The 20558-nt window shown below is 39.0% G+C and overlaps 1 protein-coding gene across 4 annotated transcripts in view; it reads left to right on the forward strand.

Moving 5' to 3' along the window:
- Positions 1 to 20558, forward strand: part of FGD4 (FYVE, RhoGEF and PH domain containing 4) — a 217208-nt gene that overhangs the window by 120747 nt on the left and 75903 nt on the right. Inside the window, exon 1 of one of the 4 annotated variants that reach the window (XM_039247670.1) lies at positions 19658 to 19663. The exons of the other annotated variants lie outside the window; for them this stretch is intronic. The gene's annotated coding sequence lies outside the window, so the exon portion shown is untranslated. Of the gene's footprint in view, positions 1 to 19657; positions 19664 to 20558 lie in introns of those variants that run through there. 4 annotated transcript variants of the gene reach the window in all.

Consider the following 20558-nt stretch of genomic DNA (forward strand, 5'->3'; position numbering starts at 1 on the left):
GCATCTGACTTTTTAGCTCAGGTCATGATCTGATAGTTCGTGGGTTCAAGCCCCGTGTACAGCTCTGTGCAGCTCAGCGCCTGGAGCCTGCTTCAGATTCTGTGTCTCCCTTCCTCTGCCCCTCCCCCACTCACAGTCTGTCTCTCTCTTTCAAAAAAAAAAAAATACACATTAAAAATTAAAAAAAAAAAAAACTGAGAACAAAGAGGGTGACACTGAAATCATGGATGGGCTTAATAAATGGTTTTGGATTATTAATTACAGGGCTCTGTTAGAGGAGAGAAAACAGATGGGAGAAGTTTTGGGGTGTGAGACCAAGAAATTTCGGAAACTGCATGGAGAAAATTGTGGCAAAATGAAAATAAAATGTTTAAGATGTTTTGTTACATATTATGGATATACTTTCCCCTCTTAGTTTTTCTTGAGTTTTTTTCCTCCTGCATTTAAGGCATTTCCATTTGAAACTCTCCTATAGAAGGAAGGTAGGAAAAGAAAGAAGATAGAATAAAATGTAACAATCTAGAAATGTTTCCTCTAAATAAATTTTACAAAGCTTGAAAACCAATTCATGGATTAAAGTATGTGAATTACTAATGTGTTTATACTTTATACAGTTTCTTTCCAAGTTCATCTGGATAATTGGAAATTGACCAGCATTTGAAATTCTATGATGATTTGCTGTATGATAATATATTGATCAGAGTAATAATGATGCTACATTGTTAGATCACATGACTTCTTAGAACTATGAAGTCTACTTTTAGTGTAATAAGAAGTACATAAAGCTTGAAAATGATTATTTTCAGGACTTTGTAACTATATCCCCCAATGACTATTGAACTGGTGAAAGTTACCAACTTATATAGAATATCGACAGTTTTTCTCTTTTAACGTTGCCTGATAAATTTTATCTTGATTTGTTTCTATCAGAATTGCTAATTTAGAGTGGAAAATAGCAAAGTAGTGAATGAAAATAATTGAGCAAAGAAGATCTTTTTTTATATTTCTTTAGTCGAAAATTTGCTAACTTATTTAGGTACAGGACAGTGATAAGGAAGCATGCTTAGCGATGAGGAATGTAGCTGTGTAGTAGTTCCCCTTCATCCACGGTTTCACAAGCAGGTGATCCTTCTTCTGCTGTGTCATCAGAAGACCTCTAGTAGCCTAACAGTGTGTTGCAGGACCTGCGTCATTCACCTTGCTTGCATCTCCTCACACAGACATTTTATCAACCCACATCATCACAAGAAGAAAGGTGGGTGTGGGACAAGAGAGTTTGAGAGACCTAGTGAGCACACTCACATGGCTGTTATGTCACTATGTTATAATTATTTTATTAATAATGCTAATCACTTATTGTGCCTAATTTAGAAAATAAACTTTATCATAGGTATGTTTGTATAAAACATAGAAAAAGAGTAAATATAGGATTCAGTACCACTTATTTTTCATGTATCCACTAGGGGTCTTCACACATACATATAGAATAAAAGAATATGGTTATGTTCCAGGAATGTGGCTGGAGCATTAGATCGTGTGTGGCTGTGAGTAGATGGACATGAAACCTTTACAGGTAGGCTGAGGTCTGATGGTGAGGAGTCTCTTCTGCAAACTGGAGTTTTTGCTATGGGCCTTGCAGTCCCATTAAAGGATATTAAGCAAGAGCAGTAACGAGACTGGTTTCATCATGGAATGGATAAAAAAACTTCTTCTTTGTGGGAGCAGTCGTATTAGACATAACTAAATATGAATTAGATGATGCAGCTTTAAAATCCAGAATTAGAAAAGTGGTTATATTTGATGAATTGGCTTATTTTTCTTCCTAACTTCCTTCCTCTATTAGCCAAAAAAAAGAAAAAAAAAGGGAAATCATAGAAAAGCTAGATGGAGTATTTGCTTTTTAAGTTTTGCATGACTGAAACAACCCCCTACACTGTTAGAAGCTGAACACACAATGCTATTGTGCTCCTGGTCGAGAACCCAGCCAGGGAAAAATACGAGGCCGCAAGGCCTGCTGGTCTGATTACACAGCAGGGAATAAGGAAAGCAAATATCTAACTTGGTAAGCTGTTAAATATTACATTTTTAGTAAAATGGGCTTTATATTAATGTTTGTCTTCAAAGAAAAGGTATCGAAATAAAAAGGTGGGTTGGGATTGATTAGAGACTGTCCCCAAGGTCACTGACCTGGTCAGTTGTTGTTTTTTAATTGCCACTCTTCAAACACAAGTACTGAGGTCCACATCTACTGACCTGTGACCTGAACCTAAGCAATGACACTAAAGGAGTAAAGATTTCTTTAAATATAAAGGTAAGCAATTTTCACACAGTCACAAAGTAAATACTAATGTCAAAACCTTGGCCTTTTACTAATCCACCCTGTTTTCTCTGAGGAAAACAATGCACTTCCAGATAAACATTAGCCTTGCTTCCCACAGTAGGTCTGGCTGATGCTAGATTATAGAGATTGTATTGGTTATGTTTAAATAAGTGACTTTCAGAGTGAAGGACTGGCTGGCCCTGAGGAACTTTTCCTACTTGATAGAGTTCATTTTATCCACGACTGCCAGGAAGCTAAACTCAGGTTTGCAAAGTGAATGAACAGTGTCAGTAACTGCAAAACAAAGTGTAGGAAAAACAGTGGGCTGGGAAGTAGAAGTCTGCCAGTAATGTGAAGTAGGCAGTGTGAAGTAGGCAGATGCTTGCAGACACTGGTTAGCCGAGAATGTCAGGCTGGAGTGCTTTAGCTGCTGGGAATCAGGTTCAGAGAAATCAAGTTCAGAAAAGCAGGTGCAAAATTAATGAAAATCAGCAAAGTCAGGAAGGATTTGGTTATGAAAAGGATCTATTTTGTGTATGTGTCAAGAGACACAATAGTCCGTTCTTATTTGCTTGTGATTAAGATAATTAACAGTTCCATTCGGTCTTAGCAGCATCCTTGTCAACCCTTACAAAACATTGGCCAGTTTGATTTTCTTCTCTCTGGATCTGCAGATAAATTTATTGTGAATAAATGGAAAATAGTTTGGCAGTGGGTCGAAGGAAGAGGAATAGCCAAGATTCTGGTTAATTTATAAACCAGACATCTTGAATAAATGAGTTGGCAGTAGGTCTTAGAAAAAAACAACTTTATTTTGCCCTTCAAGTTCTTTTCTTACATCTGTTTTTATTTCTTTCAGAGGCTATGAAGTCTATAAAATTTTTAAATTTTATTGTTTTAGAAGTCTCCTTCCATGGCAGAACTTTCCATATTTGTCCAGGCATAATAATCTCCCTCTTTTGAATTCTCAAGTCTTCTAACTGATAGCTTTTCATATACGCCAGGGGATGTCTAGGTTTTGGTTTTGGTTTTTGTTTTCAGTAGTGAATTCTAAAATCAGATAGTCTTACTTTATCTACCACATGGTGAAGAGGGCCTCATTCCTGAGATATAAATTTTGGCTGTGACTTAAATAGGAGCCAATTGATGCTATGAGCCTAAATTGCTTCTATTAAAATTTCACTATGTCTTTGTGGTACTCGCATTTTATGATATAATTTTGGTGGAATTTTAGCTTAACAGCTTAACACTTAAAAATTCATTTCATACAGCTCCCACTGCAAATACTAATTTGATCCATGCCTGTTACGACACCAGGAGCAGTGGCTCTCAACCTTGACTGCACATTGGAATCACTTTAAAGCACAGATATCTGGGTCCCACCCCCTAGAGATTGTGATTTCATTGACCTGGAATTCTGGCAAGTATTGCAGGTTTTTTTGTTTTTTTTTTTTTAGGCTCCATGGTGACTTACAGTTAAGAATTATTGACCAAAAGCATGACCTATTGGCTTATTGGTTCATATGCCCTAGATAGCTGGGGAAGATAATTTTTACTAAAAAAAAAAAAAAAAAAAAGGTAACTGAATTAATAGCATACTAGGCATGTGGGATTGAAATCGATAAGAAAGTAAAGATTATACGTGGTAATACTGTTAGTTTACCCCTGAGTCATCTGTGAGCCCACATGTGATAGATAAACTATATTAGATCAACTATGCCATGATGCTGTTAATGAGTTTCCTGAAACCTTGAGGTTCTTACTTGTCCAAGGTCACATTGCTATCTGGGGACAGAGCCAAGACTGGTTCTGGAAAATTATAATATTAACATAGTGATATAGTAGTAATAGTGTTTATATTAGCACTTATCCCATTAATCCATGGTTTGTTGACTTGATTATTTAGGTCAAGGTCTGCAAACCTTTCCTGCAGAGGGACACATCATAAGTACATCTTGGGCTTTGCATGACATAGGGTTTCTGACAGAGCTACTCAGTTTTGCCAATTTAGTGAAAAGCATCATGCACAACATGTAAAAGAATGAGTGTGGCTATATTCCAATAAAACTTTATTGACAGAAATAAATGGTGGGCCAGATATGCCTTGTGAGCTGTAAATTGCAGGCCTTGATCAGGTATGTTTTAATCTTCCCACTGAGGGACTCATGGGTTGTAGCTTGCAGTTTCCTGATTGAGGGGCATTTTTAAACTTCCCATGAACTTGAGAGCGAGGTGAGGATCTTAGTGATCCTAAACACTGATCACTACAGTGGCACTTAATGATCTGTTTTGGTCCCCTCTCTTGCAAGGTGCTAAATACATGCTTATTGAATCAATGCATACATGCAACTTTTAACATGTTTTCTCTCATCTTCAACCTGTATAATCTTCCAATAGGGGGAAAAATTGGCACATATGCCAACTATGGAGAAGAAATGCACTTCAGTTCATTGAAGTCTGTGGCAGGCTGTAATTGCTGTGTTTAGTAGAATTCTTGAAGTGAATAATAGAGATCTGAGTTGCTTTGAGTACATTTATTCTGATTTCTTAGAGCAGATTCTAAGATTTTTTTTAAAAAAATTTTTTATATCTTTGTTTTATTTTGAGAGATAGAGACAGAGAGCGAGAGGGAGAGGAGCAGAGAGAGAGAGAGACAGAGAATCTGAAGCAAGCTCCGGTCTCTGAGCTGTCAGCACAGAGCCTGACGCGGGGCTCGAACCCACAGACTGTGAGATCATGACCTGAGCCGAAGTCAGATGGTTAACCAACTGAGTCACCCAGGCACCTCTCTAAGACTTTATTGCTAAAAAATATTTTTTTTCTTTATTTTTTTTTATTTTCTCTTTTGTTTATTTTCTTTTTTCTTTAAACAAAAATTTTTAATGTTTTATTTATTTCTGAGAGAGAGAGAGAGACAGCGTGAGCAGGGGAGGGTCAGAGAGAGAGGGAGACACAGAATCTGAAGCAGGCTCCAGGCTCCAGACTCTGAGCTAGCTGTCAACACAGAGCCTGACACAGGGCTCAAACCCGCAAACAGTGAGATCATGACCTGAGCCAAAGTCGGACGCTTAACCGACTAAGCCACCCAGGCGCCCCTAAAAAATATTTCTTGAACTTGGTTTTGAAATAACTAGGGTATTGTTAGTGATTAATGGGTATGTTTAGTTTCTCAGAATGATATTTCACTTCATTTAGATTTAAGATCCCTATAGCACTTATATGTGATGAGTGGAGTGTTTGGCAAAACAAAGCAAATACTGGAACTAGCATTCCAGATCATGAACCCAATTGCAGTGCAAAACACAAATGGGCCTGACCCCAGTTGTAGTGGAGAGAGCACTGCCCCTGGAATCCAAACCCCTGGCGTGGCTCTTGGATTTACCACCATTTACAACCTCACTATAACATGCAGATCCCTGTGCTCCATACTTCTGTTAATGCTGAAAGTGAAATGTGGCGGGATCTGTGTAAAAGTGCCTCATGAGGTCTTTCCTGGCCTCTTCTTGTAGAGTCCGGGTCAGGTGTAGTAGGAGCCCCCGTGCAGCCCCGAACTGTAACACTGGACTGGCATGGAGGGAACTTGAGGGATAGGCCCACTGGTCTCCAAAGAGAATGGTTAAGAGGATATAATGGAGAGGATTTATTGACCTCAGCAGAGGAAGGAGATGAAAAATGCTGAGAACTGAAGGGCAAGTGAGGAGGTCAAAGCAGGGAAGAGGCAGAGAAGTCTGGAAGTCTGCCTTAATTTATTTAGTTACCCCTAAATCAAAATTAAAATTCTTATTTTGTATTTCTTTTTTTTTTTTAAGTTTATTTTTATTTATTGAGAGAGAGAGAGAGAGGGAGAAAGAGAGAATGAGTAGGGGAGGGGCAGAGTGAAGGGAGAGATAATACCAAGCAGGTTCCTCGCTGTCAGCGCAGAGCCTGACGCTGGGCTTGATCTCATGAACTGTGAGATCATGACCTGAGCTGAAATCAAGAGTCAGACACTTAACTGACTGAGCCATCCAGGCGCCCCTTACCTTGTATTTCTTAAGTGGGATTGCTTTTGAAATCTTGGGTATTTTGAAGCTCCTGGCTACACAATGTTGGCTGAAATAGAGGCACAGGATCAAGGCAAATAGCCATAATATAACAGATGTAATAACTTGATTATGTGCTGAGTGAACCCAAAGAATTATGAGCTGGAGTCCCTGTCCAGAGGATACTTACAAACTCTATGTAGATATGACCTCTAACATCAGCCTAGTCACTTACCACCACCTCCATTTATCACCACCCCTGTTTACCACCTTCATAATGGACACACAGCAGTGCCTGCCTGCCTTTATCTCATAGGTTTCTTGAGAGGAGCAAATGAAATAATGCATATAAAGTGCTTCACATACTGCATGCTTGGCTCAGAATAAACTATGCTGTTAGGTTTTATTACTACTACTATTGCTAATGGAAAGAACAGCAGTATTTACAAGCAAATTTGTTGTATACCATGTAAGTTTTAAAACATTATGAAACCCCAAGTTATGATTGTTAATATTTTTGTGACAAAATGCATGCTCCTGAAGGATATATCTTGCAGCATCAATATATCCCTGTCTGAAGCTATGCCTTGCGCTGCATTTATACAAATGCCTCTTGGTGTTTAGAGAGCAAATCGGCTGAGAAAAGGCCATTTTAAAACCTGGTTTCTTTCCAGGGAGCATAGCCTTTTCTAATTCCCTGTTGGTGTATGGGCTAGAAGTCTTGAGAAAGAAGTCAAGCTTCCTGTCAAATGTACTGATAAAGATTTGCCTGATCTTCTGATTTAAACCCTGGAGAGGTCACAAAGCAAAGGAACAATTGGATCTGTTTGTAACTCAGCAGAATTAAAGTCCAGTAATGTGCTTTTACATTCAGGGACCTTAGGATACTTTTATCAATGAAATAAAACTGCCCACAGTATTCTATACACTGCTCTTCTCTGTGTGGTTAATTCTTGTAATACCTTACATCCTATTTTATAATCACCTTAAAGGGGAAGAGAAGTCCCTTTGCAGAGTTTTCAGTGTTTGCTAAGTTGTATGCCTTCATGTCTGCTAGGCTGTGGGATGTTGCAGGTGAAAGGAGGGGAGTGGAAAGAATATGGACTGGCAGAATTCCAGAATTGCGATCTCACTGGGGCTCAGCCAGGAGCTACTCCAATTTGAGACTCCGCGTGCAAGACTCGAGTACTTGGAGCCCGTCCCTGGTGCTGCTTTTGTGGTCAGCACATTGTGGGATAGTGCACCTTCCGAGCTGGGAGGAGCAGCATCACCTCCCAGAGCAGAGGACAAGTTGGAGTTTCAGCTCAGTTTGAGTCAGGGTCACAAGGGCAGCCAAAATGATGGCGAAGTCAGGAAGAGATGCCAGTAATGGAGATGGGAAGGAGCGGGAGAATAGTCATGGCCATAGCTGTCAGAACGCAGGAAGGAGTCCCTAGGACAACTTTTCCCAAAATGTGTTCCAATACATGTTAGCTCCATGAGATGTTGACTTGTCATCTGTAATGACTAGTTTTCCTGGACATACTCTGGGTTCAAAGTCCTACGGGTTTGTTTGTTTGTTTTTACTGTAGGGCTTTTGTAGCCCATAATATGTCCACTGGCATCATGAGGATATATGGTAAAGCTGTAAAATTTGGCAGGTCACAAATATTTCACAGAGTCGTCGTTGTTTGTGGTGGGGGTAGTCAGGGATGGATTGGATTGGGGTAGTGGGGGAGGGGAATGAGAGCTCTTGTTGCCAGAGTAGTTTCCCAGAACACATTGCGGGAAAAGTTGCCTTAGGGCGTGTGGTATGTGCTATGAAGATTGCTGTGGTTTTTCACCTGGGCTCTTTAGCGGACTGTTTGAACCCTGTGGAGTCCCGAAGGAACCGGCAAAGACCCAAAAGTATTCTCCAGGCTCTCAATAAGTGCTTTTTCTTCTCCCTCTAGCCTAATCACTTGGCTGATGTTTGTTACTGCTATTAATAAAGTTAAGGAAATTAGTCCTTCTTATGGAAAGAAGGATAAGTGGTTTAACCTATAATTACTGAGACCAAAGACAACACCAAAAAATGGGTCAGAGCTTCTGCACAGTTGGCCCTGCCTCAGGCAAATAGGCTCCCCCCCTCCAAAAGGGAATGAAATGCTATTTTTAAAAAGGTATCAAAGGGAACACATTTGAAAATTTTAACAATGAGTCTAAAAAATGAGGCAGATGGAGTGTTTAGGGATGGCTGAACCTAATGAATACCAGGGTGTGCTATTCATTCTAGATACTCTCACAGGCTCCTGAAACTTAACACACACACACAACTGTATTCTCGCATTATTACTTCAAATGAAAGGCAGTGTTTCCTTGTCACATTAGCCAGGAGCCTAAGCAAGCTTTTACTCCTCTCCTTTCTTCCCTTCTTCAGCCAGTCCCCTACCAAGCTTTCCTCAGTATGCCTCACAGTCTCTCCTCTCCCCTTCAGCCATTGCCATGGCCGTGCTGCAGGCTCCTAGCTGGTGCACAGACTGGTGCAGTCACTTCTTGTTGCAGTTAGCAAGCGGCCCTGGGGAAGCAGGGGGAGGTGAGCACTCTGGACTCCTATGGAACTGTGCATATCTCTATTTTATTCTATTTTCTTATTTTAGTTTATTTATTTTGGGAGAGTGAGCAAGCAACCAGGGGGAGGGACAAAGAGAAAGGGAGAGAGAGAATCCCAAGCAGGCTATGTGTTGAAGCAAGCAGCCCAACAAGGGGCTCAATCTCACAAACTGTGAGATCATGACCTGAGCCGTTCAAATCAAGAGTTGAATGCTTAGCCAACCAATTGAGCCACCCAAGGGCCCCTTTCTTTTCTCCTTTAAATCTTGAATTACATGAGGGTAAGGATTACAGTTAATTTGTCCTCCTGTCCCCAATAATTAGCAGCTTCCTGGGCACTTTTAATTAGGGAGATCTCACTCAGTACGTTAACATAGAGACAGATAAAGCAAAGAATGAAATAAAGTAGTAACTTGATGGGTTTTGTTACTCTCTTTGCAGTTGATTATTAGATATTTTCATTGCTTACAGAACAGCTTGTATTTTGGAAGCATAAAGATGAGACCTGTTAAAATTAAAAACCTGATTTCTTTAAGGGGTCATAAACACATAGACATGCTCTTCAGAAAACGATTCATTGTCAAAACAGCAATTGTAATTAATGGGAAATGGAGAAAAATTGAAAAAGGTTTATGGAGTCTAGGACATATATTTACGATCATGGTAAAAGGTGAGAGATAATGATTAAATCATTTGGGATTAAAATTATCTGCAGTAAATTCTCCACGTCAAATGTCAGACATAATTTTATCATTACAGATGCTGTTACCTGTATTGAATAAAGATTCATGTTTGTAGTAGGCCGTACAGTTATAAGCGAATTATTGTGTTAATTGGCAAAAGAGTCATTATTTGGCCTGAATTTATCCAGGATGCCTTATTGGGAATCCCTGAAGGAAGTGGAGGGATTGGGCACTGAAGCACATGAAGGTGCTGAAAGTAAGCCAGTGTGAAAAAGCACTGGGTGTTAAGTCCAAAGGTAAGCAGTGGTCAGGGCAAAGACAGGCAAGGCAGGCAGGCAAGGAGGCAAGTGTTAGGGACCTTAGGAAGCTCGAGGGAGGAGAGAGACAAAGGAGTTGGGTCCCTGATCCACTACCCTGATGTCCTATCCCGCTGAGTATTGAAGGGAGGAAGAAATTTTCTTCTGTTCAAGATTTGTCTAGCTGGACTAAGAATTAAATTTACGTGAGGCAGATTATCTGGAAAAAAAAGCCAACCTTTTGCACATGTGTACAGAGGCCCAATAATAAAATTGAGACCTAAAGAAATGATCAAGGCAGGCAGTTCTTATACTTTTTAGACAAAGAGACAATAGAGTGAGCAAGACTGGACAAAGAGAACTTTAGAATTCCTTACTAATTGAAGCCTCCACACAGAATTTGGGCTGAGGTAGTAGATTATTAAAGAAGGGGTCGTGGGGCACCTGGGTGGCTTAGTTGCGTGAGTATCTGATATCAGCTCAGGTCATGATCTCACAGTTTGTGAGTTTGAGCCCCACGTCGGGCTCTGTGCGGACACCTCAGAGCCTGGTGCCTGCTTCTGATTCTGTGTCTTCCTCTCTCTCTGCCCCTCCCCTGCTCATGCTCGGTCTCTTTCTCAAAAATAAACTTTTTTTTTTAATTTAAAAGAAAGAAAAAAAAGGGGTTGTTTATGCAGCCTTCTTGGCCCTAAATTCCCTATCTCAGTAAATAAAGACACCTCTACCTCCTGATAGAGGGAGAGGTACGTTCGACATAGATATATTTTCTGCTTTCAGGATGACAGAGGAGGATCTGAGTGTCTTTGCACAGGCTGTCTCTTAAGTAATTTTTATTTAAAATAATCAGTATGCCAAAGTTCGGGCACAGCGGTAATACAGGGTGTTTAGATGAATCTAGGGCGCAATTGACCCCCCTGGTTACCCTTTGTAGTAAAAAGAAGGAACTAAGAAATGGGCATTATTATAACTTGGAAACAATTTATCAGATAAGCACAGCAGGCTGGGGACCTCTTCCAACTCTGGATGGTGTGAGCTAGAACCACCCTTTGCAAGTAGGCAAAAAGAAACACATGTAATTGATTGTGGTTTCTCTTTACTCCCACCTTCCGCTCTAGTCATGGCTGCAGACACAGAATAATCTTTGTGCTTTAAATAGCCAGAGCTTGCTGCAATCCTGACCAACATTCTTAGTTGAATATAATAAAAAAGTGAACATCAGTTCATGATTTCAGGGGTGGACGAGCTACCTCCAGCTCCCTTCCTGAAGCAGAAAGTTGCTGGAGGAAGTTCAGTCTCTAAGATAATACTATGCCAAGGCTCCACAGAACTGCCCCAGCACCAATCCGGAAGTCATTACAGAATGTGTACTTTTGCACCGCTGTGCAGGGATTGGTGGCACCTAAAGGTCACACTGAAAGGGGAAAACAGGTTCAGATTCCTACAGCCAACATTTAAATTGGGGTGATAACAGGTAGTCAGCTACATAACAGGCCCTATGGGCATGGGCCTCAGCTGTGATCTCCTGCTCAGCACTGGAATCTTGACAAGCATATGTGGTTTTGTTTCAGTTAATCTGACAGAATTCTGACTTTTAAGGGACCGCAAACTATAGCATTCTTTAGAAATGTTATCCTTTTGGAGCACCTGGGGGGCTTAGTTAAGTGTCTCACTTTGGCTCAGGTCATGATCTCACAGTTCGTGAGTTTCAGCCCCACTTCGGGATCTGTGCTTACAGCTCTGAGCCTGGAACCTGCTTTGGACTCTAAGTCTCCCTCTGTCTCTGCCTCTCCCCTTCTTGCACTCTGTCTCTCTCTCTTTCAAAAATAAATAGGGGCGCCTGGGGGGCTCAGTCAGTTGAGCGTCTGATTTCGGCTCAGGTCATGATCTCGCTCATGGGTTCGAGCCCCGCATTAGGCTCTGTGCTGACAGCTCAGAGCCTGGAGCCTGCTTCAGATTCTGTGTCTCCCTTTCCTTCTGCCCCTCCCCAGCTCACATTCTGTCTCTCAAAATAAATAAATGTTAAAAATATAAATAATAATAAATAAATGTTATGTTATCCTTTTCATTCCTTATGCAGAGCAAAAAAAAAATTAGTAAATAATTATGGTGCATGTTTCAGGAACATAAAATATTTGTTTTGAAAACAAATTATTTTTGTGTTTTTGGAAGCCATACGTTTCTCTGATCTCATTGCATACCTGCAATATTGCATTTGCTTAAGAAAAATACAGTAGTCACAATTGCCTTTTTACAAATGTACACATTTTATTTGTGTTCATTCACCTATGGGGCCTTGAAAAAAATCGATATCTGCGGTTACTACCTTCCAGGCTTATTTTGAATTCATACTGCTTTTGAACTTTAAAGACCTCAAGCAATCTGCTTTTTCTGATAATTATAAAATTCTACAATTTTAGGTAGCATCGTCATAAGTCTGAAACATTGATAGCCTACAGTGCATTTTAGTGACTCCAATAAATGTAAATAAAATTTACAGATTATGATGAATGGAAATATTTAAGTCGGTTGCTGGGGTTTTTAGCTACTGCTGTTTTTATCAAGACATCTGGATAGTTCCACAATTCCAGATGTTTAGAAATCTGTTGTTGGGTTGTGGAAAGACTACTTGTGTAAAAGTTTTTTCCTAGGTATTTAGAATTTGGTGGTTATTTTGTTTTTTGTTCTTTTTTTAGAATGTGAATTTTATTTTATTTCATCTTAATTTTTTTTTATTTTTGGGGGGGGGCAGGCAGACAGAGGGAGACAGAGGATCCAAAGCAGTCTCTCATGAACCATGAGATTGTGACCTGTGCTAAAGTCTGATGCTTAACCAACTGAGCCACTCAGATGCCTTAGTATTTAGAATTTGTGTAGAAATGACCTTCAGTGTTTAAAAACTGAGATAAGAATGGAAATGTTTCAGATTTTGTATGGGCTCTAAAACAACTACATATCTACTTGTTGGAATTTAGAAAATATCTCTCTTGAAATAGAAACTAAGAATGTAGGCAAATGAAGAGAAACTCCTAAGGTCTCTAGAGCCCATTTGTTCAAAACTATTTATTGAGCATCTATTGTGTGGCAGGTAACGTTCCTGGGATGCATCAGAACAAAGGTCAGTGTTCCTCAGAGCTTAGGGCCCAGACAGGAAACAAACAAAATAGATGTCCTACTGATTTAATTGAATTGAATTGAATTGAAGTATAATTGATATATAACAGTGTTATTAGTTTCAGGTGTACAACATGAGGACTCAGCATTTGTATACAATGCAAAATGATCACCATAGTAGGTCTAGTTACCATCCCCCACCAAAGTTACAACTTTTCCTTGAGATGAGAACTTTTAAGATTTACTTCTTTATCTTCAGGGTTGTAGTACATTATTGCCTGTGCTCACCGTGCTGTACCGTTGCATTCCCATGACTTATTTTAGAGCTGGAAGTTTGTACCTCTTGAATCTCTCTACCCTTTTCTCCCACCTTGTTCTCTGTATCTTTGAATTTTGTTTGAGTACTTTGTTTATTAGATTCCACAGATAAGTGAAGTCATACGTATTTGTCTCTGTCTGACTCATATCACTGGTGTAATACTCTTAAGGTCCATCCCTGTTGTCACAAATGTCCAGATCATTTTATTAAATAACAATTAATATTCCGTTCAAGTAGGTTGCTTTTTAAATTTTTGTTGATGGTTTCCTTCACTGTGTAGATGCCTTTAATTTGATGTAGTCCTTTTTATTTATTTTTGCTTTTGTTACTGTTGCCTTTGGTGTCAGATCAAAAAAACAAAACTGAACACAACCCCAAAAAGCCAAAACATTGGTAAGACCACTGTCCAGGAGCTTACCACCTATGTTTTCTTTCAGGACTTCCATAGTTTCAGGTCTTTAATCCATGTTGAGTTCATTTTAGCATTTGGTGTACGATAGTGGTATGATTTCGTTCCTTTGAATGTCTAGTTTTCCCAATACCATTTATTGGAGAGGCTGTCCTTTCTTCATTGTATATTCTTGGTTCCATTGTCATAAATTAATTGACAGTATATGCATGAATTGATTTTTAGGCTTTCCATAACATTCCATTGAGCTGTGTGTTTCGTTTCTATGCCAATACCAATTTTTTATGATTCTTATAGCTTTGTAATGTAGTTTGAAGTTAGGGGTGAGGATACCCCCATTTTTGTTCTCCTTTCTCAAGATGGCTTTGACATCTTCAGCATCTTTTTTGGCTCCATACAAATTTTTAAATTGATCTTTTCTTTTAAGTTCATTTATTTATTTTGAGGCAGAGGGCAGACAGAGAATCCTAAGCAGACTCTTCACCATCAGTACAGAGCCACATGAGGGGTTCAGACTCACAAACCATGAGATCGTGACCTGAGCTGAAATCAAGAGTCAGATGCTTAACCAACTGAGCCACCCAGGCACCCTTGATTGTTCTAATTCTATGAGAAATACCATTGGAATTTTTATAGGAATTACATTGAATCTGTAGATTTTTGGAGTAGAATGGATATTTTAACTATTAATATTTTTTTTCTTTCATAGTTTATTGTCAAGTTGGATTCCATATAACACCCAGTGCTCATCCCAACAAGTGCCTTCCTCCATGCCCATCCCCCCCTCTCCTCCCCCCCCCCCCATCAGCCCTCAGTTTGTTCTCAGTATTCAAGAGTCTCTCATGGTTTGCCTCCCTCTCTCTCCCCAACTATTTTTCCCCTTCTCCTCCCCCATGGTCCTCTGTTAAGTTTCTCTTAATCCTCCTATAAGTAGAAGCATATGGTATCTGTCCTTCCCTGCCTGACTTATTTCACTCAGCAGAACACCCTCTAGTTCCATCCATGTTGCTACAAATGGCCAGATTTCATTCTTTCTCATTGCCATGGATTCTTCCATTGTATAGAAAAACCAAATCTTCTCGATCCATTTGTCAGTTGATAGACATTTAGGCTCTTTCCATGATTTGGCTATTGTTGAAAGTGCTGCTATGAACCTTGGGTTACATGTGCTCCTATGCATCAGCACACTATTAATATTTTTAATGCACAAACAATAACTTTCCATCTATTTGTGTCTTTTTCAGTTTCTTACATCAGTGCTTTACAGTTTTCAGTGAACAAGTCTTTCACTTGGCTAATATTACTACTATTTTATTTTTTGATGAACTTGGGATTGTTTTCTCAGTTTGGTACAAATCGGATTGTTTTTTCTTAGTTTGTCTGATAGTTTGGTGTTGCTACATAAAAATCTAACAGATTTTTGTGTATTAATTTGTTCTAACAGTTTTTTGGAAGCTTTCAGGGTTTTATATATATATAAAATCATGTTGTTTCCAAATAGTGATAGTTTTACTTCTTCCTTTCCAATTTGAATGTCTTATTTCTTTTTCCTGCCTAATTGCCCTGGCTAGGACCAACAATACCATGTTGAATAAAACTGGCAAGAGTGGGCATATGTGTCTTGTACCTGATATGAAAGAAAAGCTTTTAGCTTTTCTCCATTAAGTATGATGTTACTTCTGGGCTCATCATATACAGGCTTATATTGAGATATTATATTGAGATACATTCCATCTATACCTACTTTGTTGATAGATTTTATTATAAATAGATGTTGAATCTTGTCAAATGCTTTTTCTGCATCTATTAAGATTGTCATGGTGACTTTAGCTTTCATTTTGTTAATGTGCTGTATGGCATTATCACATTGATTGTTTTGCCAATGCTGAACCATCCTTGCATCCCTGTATAAATCCCACTTGACTGTGGTGTTATAATCATTTTAATGTATTGTTGAATTCAGTTTGCTAACATTTTTGTTGGGCATTTTTGCACCTATGTTCATCAGGGATATTACCTAGTAGAGTGAGTGAGTGAGTGTGTGTGTGTGTGTGTGTGTGTGTGTGTGTGTGTTGTCATTATGCTGGCTTCATAATGAGTTTGGGGATGTTTTCTCTTTGTTTTTTTGGAAGAGTGTGAGAAGAATAGGTACTAAGTCTTACTTGACTTGTTAAATATAAAATTCACCCCTGATGCTCTCTTGTCCTGAACTTTTGTTTGTTGGGAGTTTTTTGATTACTGATTCAATCTCCTTACTCATGATTGGCCGATTCAGTATTTCTATTTCTTCATCATTCAGTCTTAGAAGATTGTATTTTTGGGGGGATTTATCCCTTTCTTCTAGGTTGTACTATTTTGGGTGTGTAATTATTTATAGTAGTCATTATGATCCTTCGTACGTCTTTGGTTATCAGTTATAGCTTCTCTTTCAATCTGGTTTTATTTATTTAACTCTGTCTTCTTAAAGATTTGTCAGTTTTGTTTGTTAGATACAGTTCTTAATTTCATTGTTTTCTGATCCCTATTATTTCCTTCCTTCTTACTTTGGGATTTATTCATTCTACATTTTCTAGTTCCTTTAGGCCCAAAATTAGATGGTTGGAGATATTTCTTGTTTCCTGAGGTTGGCCTGTATCACTATAACTTTCCTTCTTAGAACTGCTTTTGGTGTATCCCATTGATTTTAGTATTTTTTATTTCCATTTCCACTTGTCTCATGGTTTTTTTATTTCTCCTTTGATTTGTTGACTCATTTGTTGTTTGTTATCATGTTGCTTAATCTCCACAAATTTGTGATTTTGTCAGTTTTCTTCATGTAATTAATGCTACTGTATTTGGAAAAGATGTTTGATCTGATTTCAGTGTTCTTAAATTTATTGAGACTTGTTTTGTGGCTTAACATGTCATCTGTCCTGGAGAATGTTCCATGTGCACTTGCAAAGAATGTGTGTTCTCTTCTTGGATGGAATATTCTGTATACATCTGTTAAGTCCATCTGGTCTAATGTACTGTATAAGGCTGATGTTTCCTGGTTGTTTTTCCATCTGGATAATCTGTTCATTGATCTAAGGTGGGGTGTTAAAGTCCCCTGCTGTTATTGTTTTGCTGTCAATTTCTTCTTTTATGTCTGCTGATATTTGCTTTATATATTTAGGTGCTTCTGTGTTGATGCATAGATATTTACAGATACTATACTCTCTTGGTGGATTGACCCCTTTATTGTTATGTAATGCCTATCTTTGTCTTTTTTATAACCTTTGTTTTAAAACCTGCTTCGTTTGCTATAGGTATAGTTATCCAGATTTCTTTTGGTTTACACCTGCATTCTGAGTTATTTGTTTGGAGAACTTAACCCATTTACATTTTTTTTTTTTTTACAAATAGTTTATTGTCAAATTAGTTTCCACATAACACTCAGTGCTCATCCCCAAAGTGCCCTCCTCCATGCCCATCCCCCCCTCCCCCCCACATCCATCAGTCCTCAGTTTTTGTCAGCATTCAAGAGTCTCTCATGGTTTGCCTCTCTCCCTTTCCCCCACCATTTCCGCCCTTCTTCTCCCCCTTGATCATCCGTCAAGTTCCTCCTAATCCTCCTATACGTGCAAACATATGATATTTGTCCTTCTCTGCCTGACTTATTTCGCTCAGCATAACACCCTCAAGGTCTAACCCATTTACATTTAACATAATTATTGATAGGTATGCACTTATACCCATTTTGTTAATTGTTTTCTGGTTGCTTTGTAGCTCCTCTGTGTTTCTTTCTTCTCTTGCTTTCTTCCCTTTTGGTGTTATGACTTTCTGTAGTATTATGCTTAGATTTCCTTTTTCATTATTTTTTGTATGTCTACTATAGGTTTGGGCTTTGTGGTTGCCATGATGCTCACATATAACAGTCCATTTTAAATTGATAAGAAGTTAGGCTTGTGAATGCATTCTAAAACTCTACATTTTTAGTCCCTACCCCCCATGTTTATATTTTTAATGCTCCATTTTACGTATTTTTATTTTTGTGTATTCCTTAACTAATCATTATTAGTTATCATTATTTTTGAAATTTTGCCTTTTAAATTCACACTACCCTTAGAAATGATTACTCAGCTACCTTTACCATGCATTTACCTATACCAGTGAAGTTTTTCTTCTGTTTTCTTCTTACTAATTAATGTACTTTCATTTCAGCTTAAAGTTCCTTTAACATTTTTTGTAGGGCCAATTTAGTGGTGGTGAACTCTGTTAGCTTTTGTTTGTCTGAAAAGCTCTTTATCGCTCCTCAATCCTCAATGATAACCTTGCTGGATAGAGTTTGCTTGGTTGGAAGATTTTTCCTTTACGCAGTTTGAATATATGATGCCACTCCCTCCTGGCCTGTAAATTGTCTGCTGAGAAATCTGCTAATAGCCTTATGCGTGTTCCTATATATATAACAAGTTATATATAACTTGCCACTTTTAAGGTTCTTTATTTAACTCTTGACATTTTAATTATACTGTGTCTTTGTGTTGGTCTCTTTGGGCTTGTTTTTTGGGAATTCTTTTTGCTTTCTAGATCTAGATGTCTGTTTTTTTTCCCCAGTTTTGGCTGAAGTTTTCAGCCATTATTTCTTCAGAAAAATTTTCTGACCCTTTCTCTCTCCTCTGGAACTTCTATAATGAGAATGTTAATCTGCTATTGTCCTATAAGTTCCTTGAGCTATCTTGACTTTTTAGTTTTCTTTTTGCTGCTCTGTTTGGGTGAGTTTTGCTGCTCTGCCTTCCAGATCACTGATTCTTTCTTCAGTTTCATCTACTTTGCTGTTGAACCACTCTAGTGTATTTTTCAGTTCTGCAACTGTTGTTATTCTTTAGCTCTGTGACCTTTTTGTTATTCATATTTTGAACTCTTTTTTAAAGTTCTAATGTGTTTATCCATTCTTCTCAGTTCAGTGAGCATCTTCATGGTCATTACTTTGAACTCTTTATCAGGTAAATCACTTATCTCTGTTGTATTAAGTGGTTTTTGGAAGAGGGGCATATCTTGTTCTTTCATTTGGAACATATTCCTCTGTCCTCCCATTTTGCTTGACTCTTTTCATTTCTGTGTATTAGGTGAAACAGCTATCTCTTTGAGTCTTGGATGAGTGGCTTTGTATAGGTGATAAATCTTATTGGTAACCTTGCCCTTTGTTATCTCTCAAAACTTTGTGATTGTCTTAGCAATGTGATTTATTCCTGATAGGCTACAATTGTTGAGGGAGTTCCTAGCCTTTTAAGTCTTCCAGAAGGTGGGATCTGAGTCAGCCCCAGGCAGCAGCTTTTCAGATATTCAACTATATACAGTCCTTTGGGACCATAATCCTAAATCCTTCTGGCCTCCTGACCAAGCAATGTGGTCATTTCTGGGAGGAACAGGTGAGCTATGGCAAGGCCAAAGGAGGACAAATAGGTAATGTCCCCTGGCCTACATTCCATTAGAGCACAGCATATCCATTAGGTATGTGGAATCCATCCAACTGAAACACCAGGACAAGTAAGTAGTCCTTTTTCACACAAGAGTGGGTTGTGTTTTGGACTGCTATCTCTGTGGTGTTCTAGGGGTAATACCCCACCAAGAACTGTCACCCCAATGTTTCAAACCTGCTAGGACCAGAAACACAATCTTCTCTGGCACCAGAGCCAGGTGCTCAAGGAGCATCCCTGTGTGGGGTGTACCTACCTTTTCAAAGCAGGTTTGAGGGAAGTACAAAAATGGCAGCCACCAGTGCATCCATCCCTAGAGAGAGTTCTAACAAGTGTTTGGCAGATACCCTAAGATTACCAAGGGAGTTTCATTAATATATGGTCTAGGCGCTTTTCAAACTACTCCTTTTATGCTAGGTCCCAGGGAGAGTGAGTCCAGAGGCAAGCCCTTTAAGAGTGGAATCTCCGTTCCTCAATAATGTAGCTTTTAGAAGGTTATAAGTGCTATGGGGAAAAAAATGTATAGCTATAAAGAGTAACAGCTACACTAAAGAGAATGGTCAGTATAGTCCATATTGACACAAGAAAATTTGAGCCAAGATATGAAGAAGAAAAAGCAACTAACCAGCAATTATCAGGGGGAAGAGCATTCCAGCAGAAAACAGCTGCACCAAAGATGTACTTGGCCTATTTGAAGAATAGCAGGTAACCAGTATGAGTGTCATAGAATGAGCAAGTGGGCGATACTAGCAATGAGGTCAGTAGTAGAGGGACTAAGACTAGATCATGTAGTGCCTGTCAGCCCTTTTAAGGAGGTGAATTTTTACCCTGTGTTATACAGAGCCACTGGGGCACAGGAGTGACATGATCTGATTTGTTTTTGTTGTTTTTTTTTTTTTTTTATCATTTTTTAAAAATGTTTTATTTATTTCTGAGAGAAGAGAGAAAGAGAGGCAGCATGAGCAGAGGAGGGTCAGAGAGCAAGGGAGATACAGAATCCAAAGCAGACTCCAGGCTCTGAGATAGCTGTCAGCATAAAGCCCAATGCGGGGCTCGAACCCAAGAACCATGAGATCATGACCTGAGCCCAAGTCAGCCACCCAACTGACTGAGCCACCCAGATGCCCCGATTTAATTTTAATTCTTTCTCATTGCCATGTAGTATTCCATTGTATACATAAACCACATCTTGATCCATTCATGACTTGATGGACATTTAGGCTTTTTCCATGATTTAAGCCATACTCTTCAACCGACTGAGCCACCCAGGTGCCCCTGATTGGGTTTTTAAAAGGGATCTCTTAAGTGCTGATACATGGGGGCACATGTACCCCAATGTTCATAGCAGCACTTTCAACAATAGCCAAATCATGGAAAGGGTCTAAATGT

Source organism: Hyaena hyaena, unplaced genomic scaffold, assembly GCF_003009895.1.
Source record: "Hyaena hyaena isolate Hyena2069 unplaced genomic scaffold, ASM300989v1 scaffold_303, whole genome shotgun sequence".
NCBI classification, from domain to species: Eukaryota; Metazoa; Chordata; class Mammalia; order Carnivora; family Hyaenidae; genus Hyaena; species Hyaena hyaena.